Source organism: Phoxinus phoxinus (assembly GCF_949152265.1).
Source record: "Phoxinus phoxinus genome assembly, chromosome: 24".
Classification (NCBI taxonomy): domain Eukaryota; kingdom Metazoa; phylum Chordata; class Actinopteri; order Cypriniformes; family Leuciscidae; genus Phoxinus; species Phoxinus phoxinus.
Genome location: NC_136899.1, coordinates 24118650 through 24146562, shown reverse-complemented (window position 1 = coordinate 24146562; position 27913 = coordinate 24118650). Strand labels below are relative to the sequence as shown.

General features: G+C 37.2%; 1 long non-coding RNA gene across 1 annotated transcript in view; it reads left to right on the top strand.

Moving 5' to 3' along the window:
• The first annotated feature begins 2973 nt into the window (after positions 1-2973).
• Positions 2974-27913, top strand: part of LOC306993016 — a 42956-nt gene continuing 18016 nt past the window's right edge. Inside the window, exons 1-3 of the long non-coding RNA XR_013796389.1 lie at positions 2974-3159; positions 3646-3769; positions 7622-7806. This is a non-coding gene — a long non-coding RNA (uncharacterized lncRNA). The remainder of the gene's footprint in view (positions 3160-3645; positions 3770-7621; positions 7807-27913) is intronic.

Sequence of the window (27913 nt, the reverse complement as noted above, 5' to 3'; positions counted from 1 at the left end):
TTATTTATCCACCACTGAGTAATGTTTCTTAACCCCTTATATTGGCATAGGTCCGCCGGCCCACAGCAATTACATATTTAAAACAGTAATATCCTAAACCTAAACTAATCTTGACAAACTGTATATCATTGAAATGCTTACAATCTCTAGTTTACATATTTGGTGGCTGTGTTCAGACCTTTATTTTGAAATAGTGATGAACATGAAAAATCATGAAAAATGGTAGAAACCTCAGTTTGTTTTCATGCCAAGAGTTCAAAAGATAGCATCCATTCAATTCTTTTAGAAAAAAAGGTCTGAAAATGTTTTAAATATAAAGAAAATAATAATAGATTCACCATTTGTGATGTGGCAGCGAGCTATAATGCACATACGTGATCTTTTTGTGTTTCTTAGAGGTTGAATTAATTTCAAAATCTGCCAAACTTCCAATACTACTTCTGAATAGGATGTCTACTTCATAAATTATATGAAAATTGTAAAAATAATGGTTCAGACTCAAACAACATATGGAAATGGAGGCGCCCTTATATGGGCAGTAATGTCAACTAGTGGAGAAGTGTGGTACTGCGCACAAACTAAATCTCACTGAACGCTTATTTTTTGAGATATCAACCTCAAATTTGAAACACAACTTGTTCAGATTTTTGGCTTTGATTGTTTTGCATTTTTAGAGTCCTCCAGGTTTTGAAAATATATATTTTGTATAAAATATGAATAATGAATGTTTTAACATTGTACATTTTACTCAAACTTGCCAAATGTCTTCTTACATCTATATTCCAAAGCATTCTTGAATTACAACCATTTAAGTTCGGAGTGTGAATTTTCATGTCTATAAAAAAAAAGGGGTTAAATCATCATCGTTTATACACCTATAGCATCATCTTTTGTGCTGCTCAAACACATTAGATTGTTTTTGTTTTGTTTTATTTGAGTTATATTTGTACAAAATAAATGTTTTTTTTATTCAAACTCCGCCGTCACCGTCCAGCAACCTCATGAAGATGTCAAAGGTTAAAAGAAAATCTAAAGGACATTTTGATATGGAACAAAATATATGACAGCATCCAAAAGTATAACCTCGGACTGACCATGACCTTGATCAAACATGACTGAGAACAGACTGTTCCTTTATTTCAGAGAGAAATACAAGCCAAGGCCAAAATGCTTAAGCGACGTTCACGTTTGGCTCAAATACCAGTGTTTTTATAAGTGAAAGCATATCACTGATATACAAGAGCTTCTTTTTAAACATCCTTTATGTTAATTCAAGATGACTCTTCTGCTCTCTGGAAATGCAACTCATGACTTCAGTTTGAAGAGGAAGAGATCTTGCACTCTAAAAAATCCTGGGTTGTTTTAACCCAATTTTGGGTCAAATATGGTCAAACCCAAATGTTGGGTTAAAAATGTAACTATAAAATGTAACCCAACGGCTGAGTTTGTCTATATTTGACCCAAAGTTGGGTTAAAACAACCCAGCTTTTTTTAACTGCAGCAAGAGCTGAATATTCACCATTCGTGCTTGACACATATAGGTACAAAACTAAGCCAGATATTGATGCATAAATCTCATAGACTAAAACTAACCTTTCCAGTCCATTGATTTAGTAGAACGCATAGAAGAAAGGCATTCATTATCAAAACAATGGGATCGCTAGTAGTCCCCTCACTTGACATCCAAGATGTTTTCTCAGCCAAAAAGTAAACAGCCGATATCACATTTGTCAAAGCACTTAATGCATCTTCAATCCAGATATCAGCCTCCCCACAGTCTGCACTGGACCACGGTCAAACTCAACAGCACTGCGAAGCTTTTCATGTCTTCTTATGTTACTCCTGCAGAAGAGGAGACAGATGTGAAGAATACATTCCACTGATTCCAGTTCAACACAGCATCGCTGCAATGATGCAATGTGTCTCAAACACACACCGTCACGATTTATTTTATATTGCATATTTTATACGTTTTCTATACTGATTTTGCCAGATTGCCAGATTTACAGTAACTTTTCACTCTGATAATAGCCTAATAATAATCATTTGATATCAGCACAGTAACAGAATTTATGAATTTTGTTCAGAGAAAAACACGAGAGAGAGGCATCACTTTCTTTAACATCATTATCAACAAAGTATCGGCCTGTGTTCAGCTCTGTCTGGAGACAATACGCACTTATCAGTTTGGAAAGCGGCCTCAGCCTTCAGAGAAAGAACACTTTTATTTCATCCGTCGGAAGTGATGCTTTCGCAGGAAACATTTCGGCGTGATGCAGCCTGGAATTTTATGTATCCATAGGTGGGCAATTTTATCTCAGGATTTTTCTTGGAAAGTCTAAAATAGCAGACCTCGACATTCTCTTAGCATTTCAGCACAATTCGGTGACAAGGGGAATCAAACTGATTCTGAGAATATCCAAAAGAATGTGATCACTCAGGATTTTTTAGCTCTACTTGCAGAGAGAAACCCTAATCCGCTACATCCAGTAGGCCTACATGCATCCGCTTCTCTGAAACACTGAATACAGTGTGATCAAACAACTATGCATTCAAGACCTATAAATATGTTGATTTTTAGACAACATGCAACAGTGGCAGAGAATTAAATCATGCAAATAAGCAGCAAACTGTTTACAACGTCTTTGCGACTTTCTACATAAAAGGATAAACAAATGTTTAAATCCAATGAATTACTTAATATGATAAATAATATTAAGCTAGTTAAATAAACATCATTCACCGATTACATTTTTTGTGGCAGATTTGTAAATAATTGAATTGACTTTATAGCCCACAGTCCGTATTATGTAATTCACATGAGTCAGGGGTCATTATTATATTTTTAGAAATATAATTTATTCAAAATGTAGCTATAATTCAGAATTTAATTATAATGTATTTATAATTCATTAATTTATAAACCTTTATGTAAAAAATATGTTCATGCCTTCAACTGTTTTCATTGACGTCACGCACACAGCGACTGCAACAGGAGCACAAACTTGCTGTCAACGCTGTCCCGCGACTTTTATTAATAAATTAACTTCGTTACTGAATCGCTACATTATATACTCACCAAGGAAGTCATTATTAAACCATAAACCAAGTTTGATTCAACTCACAGTTTTGTTGCTAGTAGAGAAACGCTGAATGCAGGTAAGTTAACGTTAATTCATCTCTCTCTCTCTCTCTCTCTCTCTCTCTCTCTCTCTCTCTCTCTCTCTCTCTCTCTCTCTCTCTCTCTCTCATTAAAAATGTTATAATTCAAACAAATACAAATAGCTAAATGTAACCTTACTGCACTTCTTTATCTCTGTGTCTGATTTAAAGCGGGCAGAATGCTAGATCTAACTAGTGGCAGCTGACGAAAAATAACCACCGCCATTTTAACGTTAACGTTACCCCTTCCAGAAATTTTAACGCCATTTTAACGTTACCAAACATCAGTCACAGCTTTAACTTGTCACTGGTGGCAAATGACCATGGTTTAAGTGGGGTAATCCATGGCTATATAACTCGGTGTTAAAGCCCATCAAGCATTATCTGTCTTCCATCATATAGTTTAACTTCTCCCCAAATGAATCCCACATCTGGGGGAAATTATGATGGACCGTGTTTTTCTCTCTCTGTCTATTAAAATAGCTTTCTTATCTAAATCTACATTGGGAAGAGTGTCAGCTAAGAAGAAATGTCACATCATGGACAACATTAATATAGCATCATGGATCCTTTTCACATTTCCGGCCTTCTCAGAAGTCATTGTATGGTGAGTACACTTCTGTAGTGGGAGCCCATAGAAAAAATATTTTTTTAAATTCCCATTTGCTCTAAAGGCAAAAGATAAAAATACATTATTGCATTTCCATGACTTTTCTAATGCGGAAAAAATAGAGAGAGAAATTGCAAATTTACAGCGGGTACAATAATAGTTTTGTGACACAACAGTGTTTTTTTTTTTTTTTTGAGGGGTTGTAATTTAATGCCATGGTAAACACAAAGTATAATGTTACAAATGTGAATTACATTGAAAAATACAGAAATTTGAAAATAACCTTGCAAGATTTACAATGTTAATTTTATTGCGGAAATGCGTCATCCCGTCATCCCAGCTGTGAAAAGTGCCTATTATAAAAAGTTAAGCCTGTGCTCACAATATGACCTTCTATTAGCACACTTTTCCTTCTTTTCGAGAGCAATGACTCAATCTCAAGAGATACAGAACTAAACATCAAATGAAGTAAAATGTCACTACGTATTTTTAGAGTGTATCTGCTGAGAACGCACAGACCTTTCCCTCAGCTCCACTGTAGATATAATGAGGCACACTTCGCTATAAAGTCAGTTCAGCCGAGACACGTGGCTACATGACTGCAGACTTTCTTATCTCATATCCCATCTTTTATTAATCTAGAAAATGATCCTCGACATGTGCAATGCAGCAAAATGTCACATGCTACAGCTGAAGACATTCTCTACGGACAGAGACAAATCATTATTTTGCCATTATTTGCAAACCTTTTTAAGCACTATTACCGCATAAATGTTAGTGAGGTCCTTAACCTTCAGAAGCTCTGGCTGCTAATTTATACTTGCTAGCCATGTTTGCTAATGCAGTGTTGTTTTTTTAAAACAATAAAAAATGTTTTAGTTAAAGGTACTCTATGCAGCCTAAAACATTTCAATACATCATTGTTTGGAAGAAGGTCCTTCTTCTAAAATGTGATTTGTCTTACCCTGGTTCATTATGGTAAGCCTATTATAAGTGTTTAAAAAAACTGGGGGATTGAATAACTACTAAAGTAAGTACTAAAAGTAATTTTAGATAAGTAGCTATTGCTAAAACTTAAACTGTATCCCTTAAAACTCATCTTTGATCACTAAAATTACATATTTAAAAAAGAATATGTAGCTTAAAATAGCTTGAATGTAACTCAACACCCTTGATTCATTTAGTATACCTGGAATTATACAGGTGCAACTCGAAAAATTTGAATATCGTGCAAAAGTTCATTAATTTCCCCGCATTGAGGCAGTAATTCATGCAAAAGGGGCGCAAACCAAGTGAGTACATATGCATGATTATACTTTTCAGAGGGCCAACATTTCTGTATTTAAAATCCTTTTTTTAATTGATTTCATGTAATATTAAATTTTTCTGAGATTTTGAATTTGGGGTTTTCATAAGCTGTAAGCCATAATCATCAAAATTATAACCGATAAAGGCTTGAAATATCTCACTTTGCATGTAATGAGGCTATATAATATATTAGTTTCACCTTTTAAGTTGAATTACTGAAATAAATTAACTTTTGCACGATATTAACATTTTTCGAGTTTCACCTGTAAATATGCAAATGATCCCGCCTCCACTCACTCACACCAGCTCAGGGATCCACTCAGTCAACTTTACTTTGCACGATGGCAAGTAGAAATGCTGGTTTAATTCAGCCATATATGTTTGAACCAGAAACTGATTCTGAAGAAGAAGAAAAAGAGCATATTATACAGGACCGTCTACAAGTCGATGTATTAGAATGATAATACGTTTTATGTATCGCTCTCTGCAGCGTCAGACACATAACGGTAATTGATATGATTAGCATTTGGCTTGACCCTTTTATCAAACAGCTAATAGTGTGTTGCTAATGTTACACAAACCATGTTCCCGTTCGCCATCTCAGAGTCTGACCGCTACCCTCTAAAAATCAGCAACCTTAGAAATGCTTTGAACATCATACGTCAGTGGAGAAAGGCATATAGTTTATCATAACATCATAATACACATCATGTATATAATTCACCCGCTATATTGCTAATGTACCCGATTTTTCATATCAACAGAAAAATGTACCAGGATGACCTGGCTCCTTTGCTTCAGAGCAGTCATAGTTAATGATATTCAAAAGTCCACCCACACGTTGACCTGATTGGTTACAAGGTAGTGTGTGACGTCAGAAACACCAGCGATTTCGAACTGCATTTTTGAGACTGTCTTTGGTTCACTGCAGTTTTAAAGGGGGGGTAAAATACTTAGTTTCAGTCAATCTCATGTTAATCTTGAGTACCTATAGAGTAATAGTGCGTCCTTCATATCTCCAAAAAGTCTTTAGTTTCATCATATTTATAAAATAAAAATACAGCTTTCCGACTCTATCCGGAAAAAGCCGAGGTCCTTGATTCTGGGCGTGGGCGGAGCTATAGAGTCAAGCGGGAGCGCGTGATACCGTTGTACTTGCATGAATGGGGTGTTTTATCACTGGGACCGCGCCAGGTTTTAATTGCAACCGGTTTGCAAATCCAGCGACGACCTTGTTAATAAAACATTCGTCACTGAAATGACCAGAACACAAAACCGCACTTGCCACACTCCTTTGCTGTCCCGGAAATACAAACTGCATCCACTGTTCCAGTAACACTGGGTTCTTTGGGAAGCTGAACAAGGTAAACTTTCCCTCACATCCCAAAACACACTTTTTTGGAGACATTCTTGACATCAACCATTCCTATTTAGCGCTGCTGATGATGATTTCCGGTAGTAGCGCGTCGATGAGCGCGGTCTTTCTCTCCTCTGGTCGACGTGCGTGTGAACGCGCTTTTCCGAGAGCAATGCTCATATAAGGAGTTCCACTCTGGTCTACGTCATTAGATCTACGATAGAAAAAAAACAGCCGAAACGTGTTGCAATCCGGAAGTATGATTTTCAGCACAGAAATTCTCTGTTATTCGTTCAAAATAACTTTTCAAACTTTGGCCATTATTAGCATGAGAATCCATCTCTTTAACACTGTAAACAACTCTGAATACATGAAACACCATTGTACCCCCCCTTTAAGGAGAAAATACTCAGCAATAGTGTTGAAATTTACACATTTGTCACATTTACACAGCATATTATCACCACATTGACATAAACAACATTTAAAACTTGATTTTCTTTAAATAGAAATCAATTAGCCTAAAGCTGAATAAAACTATTTTTGAAAAACAAAAACTTATAAACAGGACAAAAGCACAACAAAATTACTAAAATTGAATTTGAAATGAAATTATAAAAATAAAATCTTATTCAAAATATTAATAAATGGTATAATAGTATTTACATAATATTCAAATAACCATAGTTAGTGTAAGTGATTTCAACAAACACTTCAACTATATTTAATTTTGCCATGCAAATCATCCAACACTGAGAATAAAAAAAATATATATATATGTATAACTGTATCTAATAACAATATTAGGGACCAAATAATTTTGGGACCACTGATGTCCTTTTTTTTGAGTTTTTTTTGAAAATATCTTATTTTGTGTTCCACTGAAGAAAGTCACATTGAAATAACATAAGGGTGATTCAATAATTTAATTTCAATATTCACATGTTTCTCATAAATGTATAAATATAGATGTTTCTCTAAATACAGCTGTTTTTGCAGCTTGTCTTTAGTATGTGACGTTTAACCAGCTAATAATGAAATAGTTGAATCCATAAAAGCCATGTTCCATAAAAAGCTAGGCTAATAATTTACAGTAGAATAATAAATCGGTTTTATGCGCTCTCTGTAATCCAGCATGCTCTTTAATTCTCCTTTCCATCCATTAATGTCTTCTACAAATACAGGACTGATGGGTCATTTTCTACTGGCACGCACGCATACCCGGACACACACCCTCAGCACACTGCTATCAGGTAGCTGGCAATGGCCCCGCTTTGAGAAAAAGACTCAACAACAGAGGCACGTCAGCACCTGACCCTGGCGCAGTATTGCTTCTCCACAGACAAGCATCATGGGAAATTAGAGAGAGGTCAGTAGGTCTGTTCAACTCTTGCCAAAACACTGGGAAAAGATCTGCTAATCCATGTCTCATATGAGAATGTCTAAACGTTTTTCCAAAGCATCACAGAGAATCGCTGAGAAAGAGGATAGTTTTTAGTGGCACAAAGCACTGGATTCCTCCCTTAACACGATGTGTCGCTTTCAAGGCTGAGAAAGGCATTTATACATCAGTCGCATATTTATGTATGCATCTGTTTATCTATGAAGTTTTAATTCATAATTCATTCTGAACAGTTAGGAAGTTATAGAAATCCCAGTTATGTACATAAGTTCATACAGATATCCGGAGCACGACCTCTCCAACACAAACCAAATGCATTTTATGGCTGAGAAAGTGATTAAAATCTTTGTGTCTGATGAGAAATTTCTGCATTTTTTGCATGCAACTCTGGTATTGCAATCCAAGGACAAGTAAATAGAAGCATTTTTATTGTATAAATATCATGCAGGATATATGAACAGACAGAAGGCACGAGAGCATCACATACTGTAACTCTCATGAAAAAGTACACTTTAGCATGCTTTAAAAAAAAAGAGTACTTTAATAATATACGTTAAAAAAGTGCAAACTGAATGTAATGTTTTCAAATAATTAAATTAAAGTTCCTTCCATTTTACAGACCTCATGTGCACTTTAAGAACATTGACTATTCGTATGCAAACTTATCAAACCAGTCAAAGATCAACAAGTCAGTCGAATAATTTTCCTTCCATGACTAATGTCTGATATTTGACTTCACTGTGGTTAATATTTATTGTGGGGAATGCGACTGTGGCTTCTGCTACGTGTCTTGGAATTAAAGTTCTTCGTTTCAGTGAAAAGGCATTTGGTCTGGGGTAATTTTTATTTCATCTTGTTCAAATGTGAAAAATGTATAATGTGCCTTGGAAAAATACATCTTGCTTTTACAAATTTGTGATAAGTTGTCGAGCATGTTTGCATAAACCCTGCAGGTGTTGGAAGTGCCATTCTGCAAGCCAAAACTTGTCAACAGATTTCACATTTCCCTTTACATCCAATCAAAATAAGATGAAGATTCTAATAAATTACACATTTCAAAGTGAAGCCATTCATTGCCCAAAAGGATACGGTTAGCGCATCATCCCCGTGTCTGGGGTGCATATCATAATCCTCATCACAGACGATGTGAACTGTAGCGATGCCTGAAGCCAACAGAAAATAAAGGAATGTCTGGGAGAACAATCCTCATCTTTTATTTGGCTGCAAAGTGTCTCATAAAGTATATTTTTCATCTTGATTATAGTTTGGTGGAACACAAAGGAATTCATTTTTCTGAATCCAAGTCGAGATGTGATGTCAATACCCTCAAGTTGAAGCCAAACTCCATCTAGATGTCACACTTCTGTTCTGTTTAGATGCTGTTTTAGTCTTAGTTTCATTTTCATGGACTTTTAGGCCCCGGTTACACGTACATGGTTATTTTGAAAAATGGATACATTTCCCTTCGTTTGCGCCCTTCGTTTACATGCATTCGCATGAATTCGACTCTGAAAATTATTCTTTCTAAAAACTCCAGCCTAAGTGGAGATTTTGGACAACTTTGTTTGCACGTTTGCATGTAAACTGAGAAAAACTGAGTTTTAGGCAGCCGACGTCACAGTATGTGACTATTTTGCGGGATTCTGATTGGCTAATGTGTGCTTGAGCTTCTCGTTACACTGCCACCTACAGGTTAGGCATGCTCTTGACGGCATATACACGGGTTCGTGTAAACGAACACTTTTCTGAAAACTGACAGCGACAGGTGTGCACGATGTTATTTTTGAAAACGGAGAGGGGTGAAATTAGCCTGGTCCTACCAGACTCTCGTACATTTAATTTGTACAGAGAGTCTGGCCACTCTCCATTTACAAGCGTTAACTTCCTTGAAGGCGGGTCCTCTGTTGAAGTTTAAAATTATTGGATCTGCCCAGAGCCACTCTGGATCTGCCATAACCAATCGCTAACTTTTGGTCGTGAGTCTGACGTATGACGACTCAAGAATATACCGCAAGCCCAGACGTAGTACTGAAGGAAAATGAAAATTGAGCGCAAGTACGTGTGGAGCCAGGCTAGGGTGAAATGTCCGTTTATGAAAATTGCCGTCCACGTGTAAACGTAGCCTTAGTTTGTTATTTTCAGTCACGTGTACTCCTTTGTCTTAGTTTCCCGCCAATCATTAGTTTCTATGGACACGGATTAATTATCACAGCTGGTTATCATTTAGTTCATTATCTCTGTCTATTTAAGTTCCTCTGTTTGAATCACTCATTGTCGGGTATTGTTTGTGTGTAGCACACTGTTTCATGTTCTGCCGTCGTGTTGAATAAATCTAGCCTTTAAACCGATACTAAAATGTGACGCGTAAGCACTGCAGATCACTTTTTTGGGCAGAGAGAATCGTCACTTCCAGCATCATGGATTTGCAACAAGAGACACCAAACCCACTAGATTTAAATAGTCAGCAACAGCCACCGCAGTATCATTTGTTTGCACAATTTTTTAAAGACGTTCCACTTCTTGGTAGCTGAGGAGCGTGCGATCAGGAATGAAGAAGTGTTTCTGTTTTTCCGTCTGTTTTTTTCTGTTTACACGTGCCTCAGTCACCGTTCACGCTGATGGCGTTCCCCAGGGCTGTTTCTCAGTTCCAAGAACATAAAGAACGGACGTGCGTTCTCGTGTAGACCGTTCTTGCCAGACGACCTTGAAAGAACGAACTCGGAAGGACGCGAGGACATAGAACGCATCTTTGTGAGAATTGAGATGTGCTGCGATCTTGCTGCTTAACTGACCATCTCAGCAAATGGCGATTAACGACCAAAGCACAATAAATATAACATCACAAACAAATATCAAACATCTATTAAACATTTCTTTCATATTATTGCATTGTTTTCATGTAAGTTTATATATTTTTTTATTTTACCGTGTGTATTTATGAAAATGAATAGCCTATGTGTTACCTATGCTTCGTCAATGTTAAGATTCTTTTTAATATGCCAAAAAATTATTGCCGCTTTCTATATCGGTCTATATCAATTTATTAAAATTAAAGCAAAAGAGAATGTTTTTTTAACCGCGGAAAGACGTCAGTACACTCCGTTTCTCAAGTTCAAATCCACCAACGTTAATCTACTAACTCTACTGACTGCTTTGTCGGACAAAAATGGCGGATTCGGCGGATGGCGGATTATGATTGGTCAGATCGCCTGTCAATCAAACTCCCTGCGAAGGGTCAATTGTGACTTTATATCTTTATTTCTCACAACTGCAACTATTTCTCAAAATGTTGACTGGATTTTTCAGTACTGTGAATTTATTTCTCAGACTTTTGACTTTACATCTCACAACTGTGACTTTCTCACAATATTACATTTGCTTCTTCTTTTAAACTTGCTCTCAATATTATTTTGAAGGCCAGGAATGGCCTTCCATAAGATTACTACATAATATACACATATTTAGGGGTATTGTTAAAAACAAATGACAGTAAGTACTACATATTGTCATGTACAAAAGAAATTGAAAGGAATTTACAATGCACCAATGTCAATTGCACACAGAACACTGTGTGACAAGTGAGAAATATGAGGAAAGGAAATGAAGGTAGTTGGAGCAAAGATAAACCTTGAAGAGTAAAAGCTCAAGTGCCACACAGTCTGATTAGAGCATGTTTAACGGCCATCTGATGGTGGTATGTTTGGAGTACTCCTTCAACTATTAGCAAAACATAACCCTTACCCTCTGTGCTTTCATCAGGGCGCACATGGAGGACAGTGACAGAATGCACATTCTAGATCAAATCTAAGAACGGGCCGTTTGTTTGGCAACCCCACCACAAATAGTTCTTGATGAATAGCTAAAACAATGGCAGTGCCAATTTTAGACTAAGAATTAGCATGTGGTGTGTTCTTGCCACGCTCAATAGACATGTAAACAATCAGTGTTGCTTATTGCATTATGCAAGCCTCAGACACATTCGTGGGATATGATAAACATAACCCTGAGTGGCAATGCCAAATTTTGTTTGGGTTTGACTGAGCTGAATTCAAAACACAAGGCTGGGGAAAATAGATGGACTACTGTGTGAAAAGACTGATAACCACTAGACTGTGAACGTCCAAGATAGTGTCTTGTTTTCTTGATGACATGTTTGTTGGTTTTTCGAGGAAATAAGAAGACGTGGGATTGACTTAAATCCGAACATCATCTCCTAGTCGTCTCCTAGTGGATGGACTTGATTTTGAGGAGGTGATGTGGATGGGTTAGGGTGGCCTCTGCCTCACATGAACTTGACCACAGAGTCTCTGGGTTACTGTATAAACAGAGACGTCAAGTCCAGGCAGATTTATAGTGCTAGGGAAACCTTTATGGATTGTGAAAGATTGAAGGCCTGACGCTGCCCATCAGAGTGGGAGCAGGAACAGCTGTCTAAGAAACAGGATAGCTCAAGCGTTCACAGACGCTAATAGATGAACGAGAGGAGATAAGAGACCCTTCATCATGTTATTGTAGGGACAATAGCAGGTTACCAGGTTAACACACTGGGAGTTGAGCCCAAAAATAATTGATTCTTTGATTCGGATGCTCACACTACTGAAACAGTGAAAATTTTTACATTTATTAATTATTTTTACCTTTATTTACCATTAAAGCAAAGAAAAAGATGATGACCAGTCACAAATTATTAGAGAAACTTCTTCATCTAGCAGAGGGTACACATACTGTACAAAGAATAGGCCTACTATAGTGTGAATGATACTGTATGTTGCACAACTTATTCACTTCATCTTACTTTTTTTTCTTAAGAATAGATAAAGTAGTCTGCAGTCAACTTTTGGGGCCTAATTTATAAAATAGTATAGATGCGTAGAAACTGTTCTACATTTGATCTTACGATACTTTCTCAAATGTGCGTACGTGTGATCTAGAGAACGAACGTATGTACAAAAAACTTGCGTACGCCTCTCTTCCAGAAGTGAAATTTATAAATAGCAAATGATCTTGAGAATTGTGCGCAGCTGAATGGTTTCCGTTCTCTGCTTTGTAAACGTTGCCCAATTAATGTCATTAACATATAAAAACCTTTATTTGAGAACGGCAAGCTGCAAGAATTGCTTAGATTTTCATATACTGTACCTGCAGTTCTCTGACTCTCTGCCACAAGAAAAACTGTGTACGTCTGCTCAGATGAGGCGATAATCACTTTTCTATCAAAGTCAAAGACTGTTTCTATAAATATGAACGTTGGCATGGATTTTATTTTACGCACACTTTAAGATCAAACCTGTGCGTACGCATGTTTTATAAATGAGGCCCTTGGAATTGACTTCACCTATTCTGAAAAGTCATTTTGAATTATAACACAGTGTCTTTGTAATGGTGCAAGGGTTCAAGCGATATAAAAACTACAAATATATACAATTGCATATAAAATAGCTGTTTTTCTTTAACATGAGCAAGCATCAGCATCATAATAATGTCATTCGTCTACTTCCGTGACAGTCAATAACTTAGCACACGTTTACAGAGGGTCATTATTATCCCCAAAGGTGGCAAGACACAAATAAAATTGGAATTAAAGGGTAAAAGTGAGCGCTCCGGTGGAAATGACCCTTGGCGATGAAAAGACACAGTTCCTGTTATCGGCCCCAGCATCCAGCATGTAGCCAACCTTTTGAAGAAGCTTTTGAAGCAGTAGTCACAATCTTCACTTCCGTCCTGTGGTCTCTAACACCTATTCCTGCCAGGCACTGATTGATTGGTGTAATGGGATTTCATACATGTGGAAGGGGGGTTCGGCACCTAATCATTAGCATGTTGATGAGCACCGTTCTCTCCATTATTCACTAGTGTAGGCTGAGAGCTTGAAATGAAGCTCATGTGCTCCGTGAGACGGAATTGGAAACGGCAATGACGTCAAATGGCATAAATGAGGCCTTCTCACTGTTAGACACTTTGAAATATGTCACTTAGGGCACCTGTCATCATTAGTGCCAATGACTGTTTTAATGGAATTTTTTTAATGGAATTTCGCAGCCTCGATCTAATCCGGATGAAGCGTGACATTTAATGCCCACTGTGGCATATTTTCTCCCATACAGCTCCCGGTTCATTGTGTTCTTTCTCTAATTATTATTGAAATGTCAAGTAAAAATGATTGGAATCAAATAAACTCCATTTAATAATTCCATCTATTTGTGGGCACAACTACCGTGATCAAAATGACTACTGACCACCCTCTCAGTGGATAGAGGCATTACTGGCAAAATGCGTCATATCTGCTATTTCTTACATGCTGGAGTTTTAGCTCTAATGATCTGAGAGGAAGCTTTGGTGGCATTTATGTCAAAGTAAACAGTAGGAATGAGGTAAGCAGCGAGTGAAATCAATAACAGTCCTCCAGGATTACTTTTATCAAGAAGACCTTTTGTTCAGTGAAATACTCTTCTCCACAGAGATCTCTCTGAAGCAGCGCTGTTTGGCAGCCTCAGAAGGAACAATTGTACATCTACAAGCTTTGACGTGGAAGAAAATGTCTTTATTTGAGTGAGCATATAGTGAACCGGTGAACAATGGCTGCCCCTAAAACCAAGACCCTTCCCGTCATCCTAAGCTGCCAGATGGCAAAGTGATGTGAGACTGGCTTTACATTTTATCCCTTTGAAATTAAGATTTGGCCACAGTTACAAATTTGTCCAGAGCCTTGACCCTCAAGCACCCTTGGGTCATATATTACCTAGCCGGCCGAATGTGTGCTTTCTTGGCCAGATCCTCATGGCTTATTTTTGAAACCCTACAGACCGAAAGAAGTTAAAAATAAAACCGAAAATTGGAAGAAGTTCATTGTTCGTTGGACTTGTGAAAGCTCTTAAATGTGTAGCTACTTTTCAGACTTATTGGTGGTGTTTGCTAAAAACAAGTTTACTATTGCTTTTGGTCATATACTGTACTGAACAAACCCTAATCACAAGTATTAATTCAGTATTTAACAGATCACACATGCTTGTGTTACACGCATGAATAAAACCTTAAGTTTGTTGTTTTTCTAACAGAGAAATATGACAAAAAAATAATAAATAACTGAATAAACAATTAAACAAAGAAGGGTTAATAATACATTAAAAGCATGTTTACTACACAAAATAAATGATAGATATCAATTTAATAATAATACTAATAATAGGTATTTGTACAGCACCTTACATACAAGTATGAAAGTGATCCATATGGGACTCTGAGTAAAAGTCTTTTTTTGTGAGTCAGTAAATCTGTATTTCTATATTTATTCATTTATTATTTCCCACTGATATTTCCTTTTCCATTGGGATAAATATGTAAATAAGTGAATAAATACATACATCAGTGTATAATTACATTAATAAATACATGTAAAAATAAAGAAATATATTAAATAATTATCTTTATTAATACATTCGTAAATTAATTGATACATTAATGAATAAATTAAAATAGAACCTCTCTATTTACTTCATTACTGATAAGTTCATTTTCTAGGGACCTGAATATTATATAGTAATAAAGTAACCACATAGCAAAATGCTAAAAATCCCTTCAACTCAAAAATCTCAGCAGCCCAATAGCAACAACATCCTGGCAAACGTTTTTCTTGTTTGAAAAAAAAAAGAAAAAGTTCAAATCCTTTTAACAACATCCTAGAAATGATTCGCTCCCAAATGTAATTTCACTCCATTTCAACGTTTTATTCTATGACCGGTGATGTGGGTGACCCATTTGTTTTGGAACCACCCTTATATTTAGTGCAACATAACAACCTGTAGCCAAGGACTGTTCCCAGACTGGATGTGGGAGGATGAATCAAAAAAGACATTTCAAAAAGTATGAGATCTGTTGTGCCTCAGGATGTAATCATGCTTGTATAAAAACAGCCATTGTTGTGCTCCAGGAAACTCGTCAATGATGAACTCTATTGAATGGCTGATTGATAGTAGGCTAACATTAATTTGCTTCCAGGATTGGATTCACAGTTTGACCACGCATGTTCCTGCAGCTCTGCTGGTCCAAACCTCATTCATTTCCAGCTGTTTTAATTGTCTCTCCTGACAGTAAGTCAGTAAGAAGTTCCACACTGTAATTAAGTGTAAGATCCTCAAGACGGGCCACAGAATCACAGTGCGAGTTCCTGTCAGAGACCACAGGTGGGTGGGGAGATTAACCTCCAGAAGACTATTAGGGAAAACCATGAGCCGAACATCCCGAAGAAATCTAAGAGAGGGAGAGAGCGAGTCCGTGTGCATGTGTGTGGTGTCAAAGGAAATCTCCTGCGGGTGGGACGAAAGGAACGGCTTGATCCTGTGTGTTAAAAAGGGAAGCGTTAGTTCCTAAAAAGGAGGAAGAGGTAGAGCGATCGCACAACTGTTTTCTCCATCATTTCATTTGTGACTGTTGAGAAAAAAAAAGAAAAAAGTAAGTCAATGTCTGTAAGCCGTTTGAAATAGCCAATATTAAAACTCTGGAAAACTGAAGAAACACCTGCTTTGAAAGTGAAGACAAAGTGGAGGGCTCAAAGGATATTAATGTTTTTGTTGCGTTTTTTTTCACGGTTCTGGGAAGGATATTAAGATGTCAATGGGAGAAGTGTGCTCAGCTATTGGTAACGTAATCATATTCCAGTGCAGAAACCTAGTTTCCTCTTACACCGACACATTCTCGTTTCTGTTACAGCCTTGCGTGACCTGCGCTCACAAGTCTTCGGTGTAAAACACGACACCTCTCACATGTCCCTTTCTCCCTCTCATGCAGTGAGACGAGGATCCTATACACTGAAGGAAATCCTTAAATGTGACCCCAAAACCAGTCACGAGTCGCACGGGTATATTTGTGGCAATGGCAAAAAATACATTGTATGGGTCAAAATTGTACATTTTTCTTTTATGCCAAAAATCATTTGAATATTAAGTAAAGATCAAGTTCCATGAAGATATTTAGTAAAATCTTACTTTAAATATCTAAAAAATATATATATTTGTGAGTGGATGCAGCAAAATCGCAAACATAAATTGACAACTTTGAAGATTTTCTCAATGTTTAGATTTTTTTGTACCCTTAAGGGCCGTACACACCGGGACGAATATCGGCGCGCATTATTCGTCAGCGTTTTTCAACGCGTTTTTTGTGTTCACACCCAAGAGATTTTCGTTGACGATGAGCCGAGTGAACATGCAAATTCATTCCCTGACATTAGATGGCGCTTAATGTAAAACAGAAATACCCCGCGTAGTCGCTGGCACGTTTGTCATATAGGTCTTTATGTTCCGACACCAACGAGACCAACAGCTCTACATTCATCTTGTCTTGCATCTTCCTCGTCTTATTTCTTCCCGGCAGTGACGCTATACTTGGCGTATATCTTCTTCGCGTTACGCTCGGCAAGACAAGACCGTTTTGTGTTTGAGCGCCCCCAAGTTGTGTTTTACTGTAACTTCAGAAGCTCCAGACACGTGAGCAAAAGCGGCAATCTCATTGGTCGGATAGTTTTTGACGCGGTGCGTCAAACCAAAAAAACGAACCCAAGGCGTTTTAAAAAAAATGACGCTTTTACGCGTGGCGTTTTACGCGTCGGTGTGCACACTCACATTGGCGCCCTTTAGTCACGAGGCGTTAAACGTCGGCGAATATCGCGCGCAAAATTCGTTCCGGTGTGAACAGGCCTTCAGGCTCTAGATTTTCAAATAGTTGTATCTCGGCATACATCAATGGAAATCTTATTTATTCAGCTTTCAGATGATGTATAAATCTCAATTTCAGAAAATTTACCCTTGTGACTGGTTTTTCTTATCCAGGGTCACAAATATGCCCTTGTTTGTGTGCCACACATTGCAATACATGCGTCATATACCAGGGACGGATGGGGCGATTTGGGCGACGCACTACCAACTGGGAGAAAGAGGATTTTTTTTTTTTTTTTTTACAAATTCTATCACAGCAGAAGTAGTTTTCAGTGTTCTAGACATATTATCTGTCATTGTCCAATCAGATTCGTCAGATTCAAGTCACGTTTCAAATGGTCGGGCCCGCGACCATTTTTTTTTTTCAAAGTGGGTTTACAGTACGACATCACTATAATCACGAAGCTTTATTAAAAATCAGAGTTTCCAACTTAAAAGTATGATGAGTTTTTAGTTGGAAACGTATCGCTATTGTTCGCACAGGGCATGTACACAAGACAGTGATGCCATTCTATACCAGCAGTTCTAGAAAATCTTGACTTTTTTAGATTTTCTCAATCTAAAATGAGTCTTGACTCATGTTACAAATTTTTATTCTTTTTGAAACACTCTCCACATTTTCTGCTAACAGCCCTATGATTTAGCGGTTAAACTGTTATACTGTTGGCACTGAACATGTTAAATTGTTGTCGTCCTTGTATGCCTCGAGCATATAGGTGAAGGTAAAGCCGAGAGAAGAGCCAGAGAGGATGATGAAAAGCGCGGGCTAGCTTGCACGAGCGGCGGAGGAGGTGGATGAGGGAGATGAGCTTGTGTGCCGTTGTAGAGACAACAGTCAAGGCCTGGTCCAATTGTCTCAGTCCTCTCAGATTCCCCTCCACTTCCTCACTGTATCTATCCTCATCATCATTCTTTAGGACAATTCCCAAGCCCGGCACACTGAGTTCTCTCATGGCTGCAAGTTCACACTGAGTGAAACTGAGCCAGAGTGGTCTCCGCATGTGTGCAATTTGCAAGGCCGTGGTATTTTTTTTAGATAAGTCATGAGGGAGAAGATGATTAATGGAGTTTCGTGTTAGTGGTGGCTTTGGATCAGAGACATTGGGGGAGTTGAGCAAAAGGCCTGGAGAGATAGAAATTTAAAGCATTGATTCAAGACTTCTGAAGTCTTAAGCATATATATATATAATAGAATAGAATGAGGCATTTATATAGCGCTTTCATATGTACTGTACACCCAAAGCGGTTTATAATCATATCAGGGGACCTCTCCTCAACCACCACCAGCATCCACTTGGATGATATAGATAGATGGATAGATAGATGGATAGATGGATGGATGGATGGATGGATGGATGGATGGATAGTTTTTAGTAGTTTTATAGTTTTAGTTTTTACTAATACACATTGTAAATCTGTTGCTTTCACATAATACATGGCACCATTAGAGGTGCTGCATGAGTTTGAAATCAATAGAATTCAGAAGACTTAATTGTATGGATGACTTTTATGATACTTTAATGGATTTTTTTTTTTTTTGTATCTTGACAGCCCCAGCCGTTCATCTTCATAATAACGCAAAGAACCATAATATACTTTTTAAAATTACTTTTTGTATTCAGTGGAGGAAAGAAATTCATACAGGTTTGTAACAAAATGAGGGTGAGATGAGTCAAAATAATTGTATCTGGTAATTGACAGCATGTTACAGAGCCTGTACTGTATGTACACTATGTAACTTGTGGCGCTCTAGCGGTTAATAAACAGACCTGCATGCGTCTTGCGGAAGAACATAGTTGCCAGAGCTACTTCTCTCTGTTAATGTCTATGACGAGTCACGCAGGCATGGGCCAATCCGCAGTGGTTGACGTCCCGCCTGGTCTAAAACAGTCTGAATATAAACACTTATTATAGGCGTACTGTAGTGATTCAGGATAAGACAAAAAACATGTTTTGGATAATGGATTCATGTCACTCGCTCATTATATAAATTTGGTACATTTTGAACAAAAAGATTACAGTGTACTGTACCTTTAACCTGAAAAATAACTTTTTTTAAGAAATATTGGTTTGTGACCTAGAATGCAGTTATGAAATAGTTTTACTTTTTCAAATACAACATATTGGCAGTGCGTAATGGAGTGCTTCCTGAGATTAATAAACTAATGGGATTTGTGGTCAGTTTGTGAATAATATCCTCACTTGCTTTCACAAGAACTGCCTTTTAACCTAACGTTGTGTTTCTAACCTCAACATAAATGACTTTAACATAATCAAACAAATGGTTGCAGTGAAGGAAGTCATATAATCTCTATAGAGGAAAGTCAGCCTTTGTCACCATGGCATTATTTACATGTCATCTTGAAAATCCATGGCTTTGGCTTCTACGAATATCCTTCCAGGAAACACTGTTGAAAACATTATAGGGTGCAGGTAACTAAACTATAACATAAAGCTCAAGTGGGGCTTTAAGGAGCAGTTATGGTTATGCCGGTGAAAAGTATACTGTTTTTTCAATCACTTGGTTTGTTTGTTTTAAGAGGACCACAAAGAAAGAGCTCAGCTCAACCAAGGCTCCATCATTTAATGGAGCTAAAACATGTGAATCGCAATGTATGCTTCACGGTGGTATACAGTGAGTCAGAAAAACTGAGATGGAAAGCCAAGGATGGGCAAAGTCTATAAATTTTAAGCTGCTTTATGTAAAATGTGTGGGAAAGAATGTGAACTAGAGCTGCTAATGAGACAAATGCCCAGTAACTTTAAGTGCACTGTCCTTCTCTGGTTCATTTAAGGTGATTTTGAAGGAATTGCCACACTTAAGTCCTCTTAAAAAGAACCAAACTCAGACCCAGGAATGACATGAGGGAAATAAAGCCAGTTATCTTTGCAATCACTTTGCCCATGACCTTGAAAGTGGACTCAGACTTTTAGTCCATTTTGGTTTCTTGGTTCATTTCAAGGGTCTGAGAGATATACATGCGAATGGCTCAAAGGCACTTTGACTGGATCTCTTCTTTAAAGTTAACCAAACTGAGACCTGAAATTGTATGTTTTCACACATATATATATATATATATATATATATATATATATATTAAAGAAATCTGTATGTTTATGCCAGCAACAAGACTAACCACAAATGCACTGAACACTATGCAATCAGGCAATCTTACATTTGAAAGGAATATACAGTGCATGTACCTACACCAATTGTTTGGACATCTTCCCACACGTGCTTGGACATGCTTATGGGAATGCTTGCTTCTAAGTATAAATGTTCAAATACGTGGAATGTTAAAAATGCTCTCGTTTATATGCCTCTGGCAAATGGCGAGGCTTAGTATTATGTAGCCATTTCCCAATGCCAAAGGACAAAGCGCTTACAAATTACCTTAGAGTAAGTGGAATGCAATATAAAAAGGTTCTCGATTCATTCAAAGCATCTGGAGAACTGGGAAGTCTGATTCAAGAGCATAATGCACGCTGCTCAACACTACTGCCTCATGACTCTTAAGATTGCTTGACAGATGATGGCTTCTGTGTAATATTCACAAACATTTGCATAAAAAAAGACCTACTCATGCACACCATCTGATTCTGAGCTGTTGCCGTTGATGCAGCCATGTTTGTTTAAAAAAAGACTTTCGGGCATACTTAGGACTGGCCCCAAACTCTTGAGAATGATGCAATCACTTTCTGGGAAATGACAGCTGTGTCCAAAGGTGTTTATATACAGTAACATGTATGCTTTTCCTGGGGGGGGAAGGAACACATAAGTACACTTACCAGCAAATAATCACGTTCAATGACAAACTGAAAGAAACTGTCCCTGAAACATTGATGCAGCATCATGCCAAAAAAGAAGTTCCCGTCTCTGTAGTAATGACTCAGGGATTCTCATGAAACAGTAATAACCCAATGATTGTCTGCTTAGCATTTTCCAGTTATCCCCTGCTGGTTGATATCCTAACTACACCATCTTTTCTTTTCTTTTTTTACTTTTGAACCTTTTCAAAAAAAAAAATTTTTTTTTAATCTGACATTTTCAAGCACAAATGGCCAAATATTGAAAAATTTCTTTGTCAGCCACGATTAAAGTATTCACAAATGTCAGACACTGTACAGTTTAGAGATATACAATTAGTATAGGTCATGTGATCTTACCTTGCCAAACTTAAACCAACATATGTGTAAAAAATATGTTTTTAAAACATTAGTGCATCTTGAATTAAACTACATTAGCTTCATAAGATTAAATGTTACTATTGTTTTTGATTCAACAGTTTTGCTGTGTAAAGTACACAAGGGTGTCCAGCTTTATACTGGTCTATAAATAAATATTACATTATCATGGAAAATGTATCCATCTGACAAGCGGAATAAAACATACCAATCAAGCTTTCCTTTATTCCAAATAAAAAAAGGATAAAAGAGCTTCATCACATAATCCAGATGTGGCATACGTGCATATGTATAAGTTAATGGAATCAAAGTGGCGTTACGGTGAGCTGTTAACAATCACTGACACTAAACCTGTTCGCTTGGCAACACTTGAAACATTTTCACCTGTTAAGCTTACAAACCGTTTCTTCAATGCCATTAATGAAAGCTTCACTTGGCAGATGTTCATGCAGGTTCAAGCCTGTTATTACTGAACGATGGGAAATACTGGCAAAATATTAATATTGACCTTCTCAACCTTCTGGCAACACATTCTCACTCCCAGCTCATCACATATGGACTCTTTCTCCTAACCCTTTAGTGTCATTTTTCAGTTGTTCAGATCAGGACATTTAATTCTTTGCATGCATTTATAAAAGTGGAAATGATTTTATAAATATTTATACTTATATTTTGGAGTGCACTTAAACCCAAACCACACCATAAACCTACTTCTCAACAATATGAAAGTTGTAACAAGCAAATAAAAGTACAGTCACAGGTGTTTATTGCAAAAACTGACCAAAAAATAGCAATTGCAAAAATTGCATTCCAAGTCTTCTCAAGCTATTCGATATCGAAACAGAGTGAAACTTAATGTTTTAATTGTTGAAAATGATTCCGCTCTGTGAACGCATGCAGTCATATCTCATTCAAAAGATACACAGGAACTTTAGCATGGCGGTCACGAGACACACAAGAGCCAGTGCCATTTGACAGTCAAAGCTCATTTCTTCTGGCAGAAATGTTTGAATGTTTGCAGAGGATCTGGAGACGGTGATTGCTTTGAAGTTCCTAACACAAATCATAGTTTGGCCTATGATTTGACTTTAAATATATGTATTTTTGAATTAATTTTGACTGTATTTGTATCTGCCTGTTATATACTGTGGGGTAAGGGGTTGGGTTACGTGCTCAAACATATCTAAATAGTGTAATGTAAATAAAATGATTGTGGCTGTTAAAGTTCAAAATCGTACCCCAACATATCATAATGTCAAAATTATACCCCATTATATAATTGTATCGTTACAGTAAAATGTTCATGCTCATCGCGTCTGTATATTGGCACTAAACGTTTCGATAACCCTTTAGTTTGGGGTCCAATTCTCACTAAAGTTGCTTATTAGCATGCATATTACTAGGATTGTGGCTCTTAAGTATAGTACTTATGAAGCACATATTAATGCCTTATTTTGCATAACCATATTCTACATCCCTTAATCCTGACCAATACCTAAACTTAACAACCTTACTAACTATTAATAAGCAGTAATTAGGAGTTTATTGAGGCAAAAGTCATATATACCGGTAGTTAGTTAACAGTAAGAATTGTACCCTTATCTAAAGTGTGATTAAAGTTTCTCTTGGCGTACCCTGCACGTCAAAAAATGTCATTAAAGGGGTACTTTGTGCCCTACAAAGGGTCCTTGGCAAGCGTATCTGAGGAGTTGGGAATGAGAACGTGTTGTCTCTGGTGTGCCTGCTCAGTTAACATTTGTACTGATTAATGTGGACAGAGTTGTTCTACATGGATCAAAACTAGTTCATCAGTTGAGTATGAAAATCAAAAGCTACTGGACACTGAACTGGAATTACCTTGCCGCACCCGAAAGACTGAGTGCGAAATAGGATGATTAAAAAGCCATACGTGCCTCTTAAACATCCTGTCTATCTGATCAAAACATGGACCCCAGGGCTGTGAATATGCGAGGAGCGAATGAGATAATCATCCACAAGTCTGAGCTGAGTTCAGAAGTCAGACATAAAGTGAGGCTGACATTGATCACGGCTATATTTAGCAACACTGACGGGGTATTTGTACAGTGGGTTTGTGGGGTTGGGCTCAGTTTAGGGCGTACTGCTGATCTGTTTTGGAAGTGTCTTCCGTCAGACCGGGTGCGCCATGTGCGTGTAATCACTGTGACTCAGTAAAATTCACCCCACGACTGTCTGAATGCACAGCTATGCCCAGTTAAGGAGAAACAAATATTCCTCTCGATTCCTTCGTGACGTGATGTCTTTTGATTTGCAACCAACCTTTAGACAGCAATGTTAGGAATAGTTCATCCCAAAATGAAAATGTCACAATATGGAAAGAGCGCAGTGATAGAGCTCATGAAAATTTCCGCCACAGACGAAACAGATGGAGTCATGCTCGCAAATGTAAACAAACATTTCGTCTGAAATCATCCGAGACGCTACAGTGCATTGTTGTAATGCGCTTCATGACTCATCTACACACTGTATAAATATTGCTATAAAGACATATCTGATGCTATGAACGCCCCAATAATCCCCTAATAACATTTAAGCATTTAAACAAAGACACTTACGCATTCTTAAAAAGCCACAAATTACATTTCTTCAATATTTTAACTGTTTCCTCTAGACAGGAATGAGCTTAAATGGGAAACAATAGAGTTTACTTTAGCGACATTAAATGTGTTCTTTACAGTTTCAAATGAGATTTCAAAAATGTGTCAAACTGCTCACCAATTTCTGGACCTGGAAGTCTGAAATTTCTAAATAAATGCGAACATTTCCCACCAAATTATTCAGAAACTAAATTAATAAATGATTTATGCCAGCCACATAAAATGTATTGTGCTATTGTATGTCAACAGTTGTCTCATGTTTATCTAGTTTTATTTCCCCTGAGAAAAATATCTGAGATGAAGTTGAGAACATCTTAGAACTCCCCTTAAACCTAAAAGTATATTTTAAGAAACTGTACTTGCAGATAATATATTGATTAAATAAAATATTAAATAATAGATTTGCATATATAAGCAGTGTACTTAAACCATATTAAGAATTAATTATGAAACTACATATAAAGATGCACTTATTTTCTACTTAAGTGGGTCAAAAGTTCAGCTAATTGCATGTAATATAAATTTTATGTATAATAACTTTTCATTTAATTGCAATTAACATGTCATTAAGTGTCCAAAAACATTGCATTCAGTTTCAACTTTAATTAAGTTTTACCGTATATTTTTTGTAGTAATACATACTCTTTTTAAAATGTTGTACTTCTTTTTCACAAGGGTCCATTACGTCTCCTGAGCTGTAAAAGAGCAACCTCTGAGCAAATGCTTCCTTTGGGCTCCAAGCTAAGTATAAAGACTCTGAGACAACGCCACCTTGTGTTCAAACCTAATCCAAATACATGGGTCAATATCTAAACATGCCTAAGGCCAAGGGAATTGTTGTTGTAGTGACAGCATCAGGGTTATTATAAAGACATATGTAGTAACATGACTTACATGAATAACATGACTGTTGGAAATAATGCTGGTGAGTCATCATGGCAGGGAATCCCCAAAATGTCATACATGATGTGACTGGATACATCTGGATTCGGACTATTAATCATTAATGTCGTCATGGCAAAACAACAAAAACAATCATGTCAGACCATAAACCGATGGATCGCTCATGTGTGGCATGTCTTTACCTGCTCAACCCAGGTGCTTTTAATATCAGTTTATATTCATACATAGTCCACTGAGAAACACACTGCATCTCTATGACTAAATATCACATCACACTCCACTTTAGACTAACTCTAGGTAGTCTAAAGTAATAAAGTCATTAGATTATTAGACTGTCTGCTTAAAATCTGCCAACACTTTATTTTGATGCTCCCCAAAAGACATTCTGACTAACTTTGCTAGTACATAACTTATTCTACTAACCTGAACCCTAAGCTAACAGTCTACTAATAATCTAATGAGAGCTGACATGTTGTTGCAAAGTTACTAAAATGCCTAAAGTTGACTATCGAAATAAAGTGTAACCAAAGATCATGAATAATCTTGTTGAATCACCAATAACCAGGTATAAAAAGACTTGATTTGAACCCAAGATTGTTTTTAGCTCCAACTATAACGTATAACTGATCAACTGTGTCATTCAAGGGCTGTAAAACGTGTTTTATATTTGTGACAGCGTTTTTTGGCAACTCTTTTGACTTAATGCTCACATCAGTTGCCTATTGGAAGAGCATCTCTAGACGAACGGCGTTTACAAAACAGCACCATTCCAAGGCAGAACAATGTTTCTCTTGTGAACAGAGGTCTCTTTTAATAAAGGCCACATTAAGGAAGAAAATCCTGGCTAAAGAAACTCAAAGTTATCCAATCTATAACTGATGATTCTTTGGAGACCATATAGAGAAAGACTATAGGTTTATCATACAGGTTCTTTGAAACACCTTTAAGTATAAGACAATCACTTCCATTAAAAATTATAAAAGCTTCTCCCCTGGAAAGATACTTGAAAACTGAAGCCTCTATATGACTGTACTGTTGGTTGATGAATAGATGAGGAAATCTTTATTCCACACTTGCTTATAATGTTTTCCACTGTCTTCGCTTGCCCATTAACATGTAAACCAACAGGATGAGGTGGAAGGCATTATGATGCTCTGGCTCTTCCAGATCGTTTTAAACGTCTAGTGATGCATGTAAGCTACATGATATGGCCAAGATGGTTTCCTTCTTATTTGTAACCCCTTTATTTGTTGCGCTCTAAATCCCGGGTCTTTAAATGTCTAGACTTTACCGAGAGGGAGCCAAGAGCTCTGATGAGGGTCGACTTCTGAGAAACTCCTCAGACTTCAGACCGCAGGGTCTGGTCACACTGAATGACTTCCTAAATCTCGGTACTCCCAAACTAACAGAGTCAAGTAAACAAAACAGAGCTCATTTGATGAAAAGAGACTCGCAGTGTCGTGAAATGTCAGGGAGACTTTGGCAGATCGAAGGTCCTTTATTGTTGAAAAACCAATCGTTTCCTAACTGCTAGAGGCAACATTTGAATGCAATTTGCTGTTTCGAAGGACTAACTATTAGCGGTAACTTTGTCAAGAACACATGCCAACCACTATCCAAGTAAACATCTATCATTAACCAGATGTCAGATGGGAATTATTCATTTGCAATCTTTTGGTATTGTGTTGTGATGCTTCAAAGCCAGTCTTTCCATGGTGTAAGCTGTTGTAAGATCCACAATTTAAACAAGACTTAAAAAGGGAAGTCGCCAAACCGCATTGAGGATTTGTTTTCATTGTGTTAGTCCTTTCAATAAGCACATCCTTCTGGGACAAGACTAGAGTTGACTTTTTTTGCAGCGCATCTTTTAACTGGAGCACGTAAACACAAGCACATTTCCCCCTTGTTAGCCTCACTTCACTGGCTGCCCGTACATTTTAGGATCCAATTTAAAATTATTTTATCTGCTTTTAAATCCCTAAACGGTCTTGCCCCACCCTACATTTCTGAGCTACTACACCCACTCGTTCTCTCAGGTCAGCTGATCAACTGCTCCTGAATGTGCCCAAAACAAAGCATAAGCTCAGGGGGGACCGTGGAATAAACCGTGATGTGATCTGCCTCTGCCAAGTAGATTAGCCTCTTCACTGTCTGTTTTTAAATCGCTTCTTAAAACCCACTTTTTCTCCTTGGCCTTTGACACCTGACGTTGACATTTTGTTGATTTATTTTATTGTTTCTATGGTATGGTTATTTTTCTTATTTTATGTCTCTTGATTTGTTTTATATGCTTTATATAAAGTATGTATTTTATGTCTTTTATTTATTTTTCTGTACAGCACTTTGGTCCACTTCGGTTGTTTTAAAGTGCTTTATAAATAAAGATTGGTTGATAGATTAAAGAGTCGTGTGCATTTAATTGCCTCATAAAAAAGAGATAGATCTTTCTCAAGCTACATGGGGATATAAAGATCTGTAGCTGTAGTATGTGACTTGATACACCTATAGTTATTATTCACAAAAGTTATGTTGTCAGGACACACACACCCTATCGGTTTCCAGTACTTGAGTGCATTGCGGGCTGATTTGTCAAGGGCTCGTTCAATTAAGTGTAATGAACTGGTTTGAATTGGAATTAAT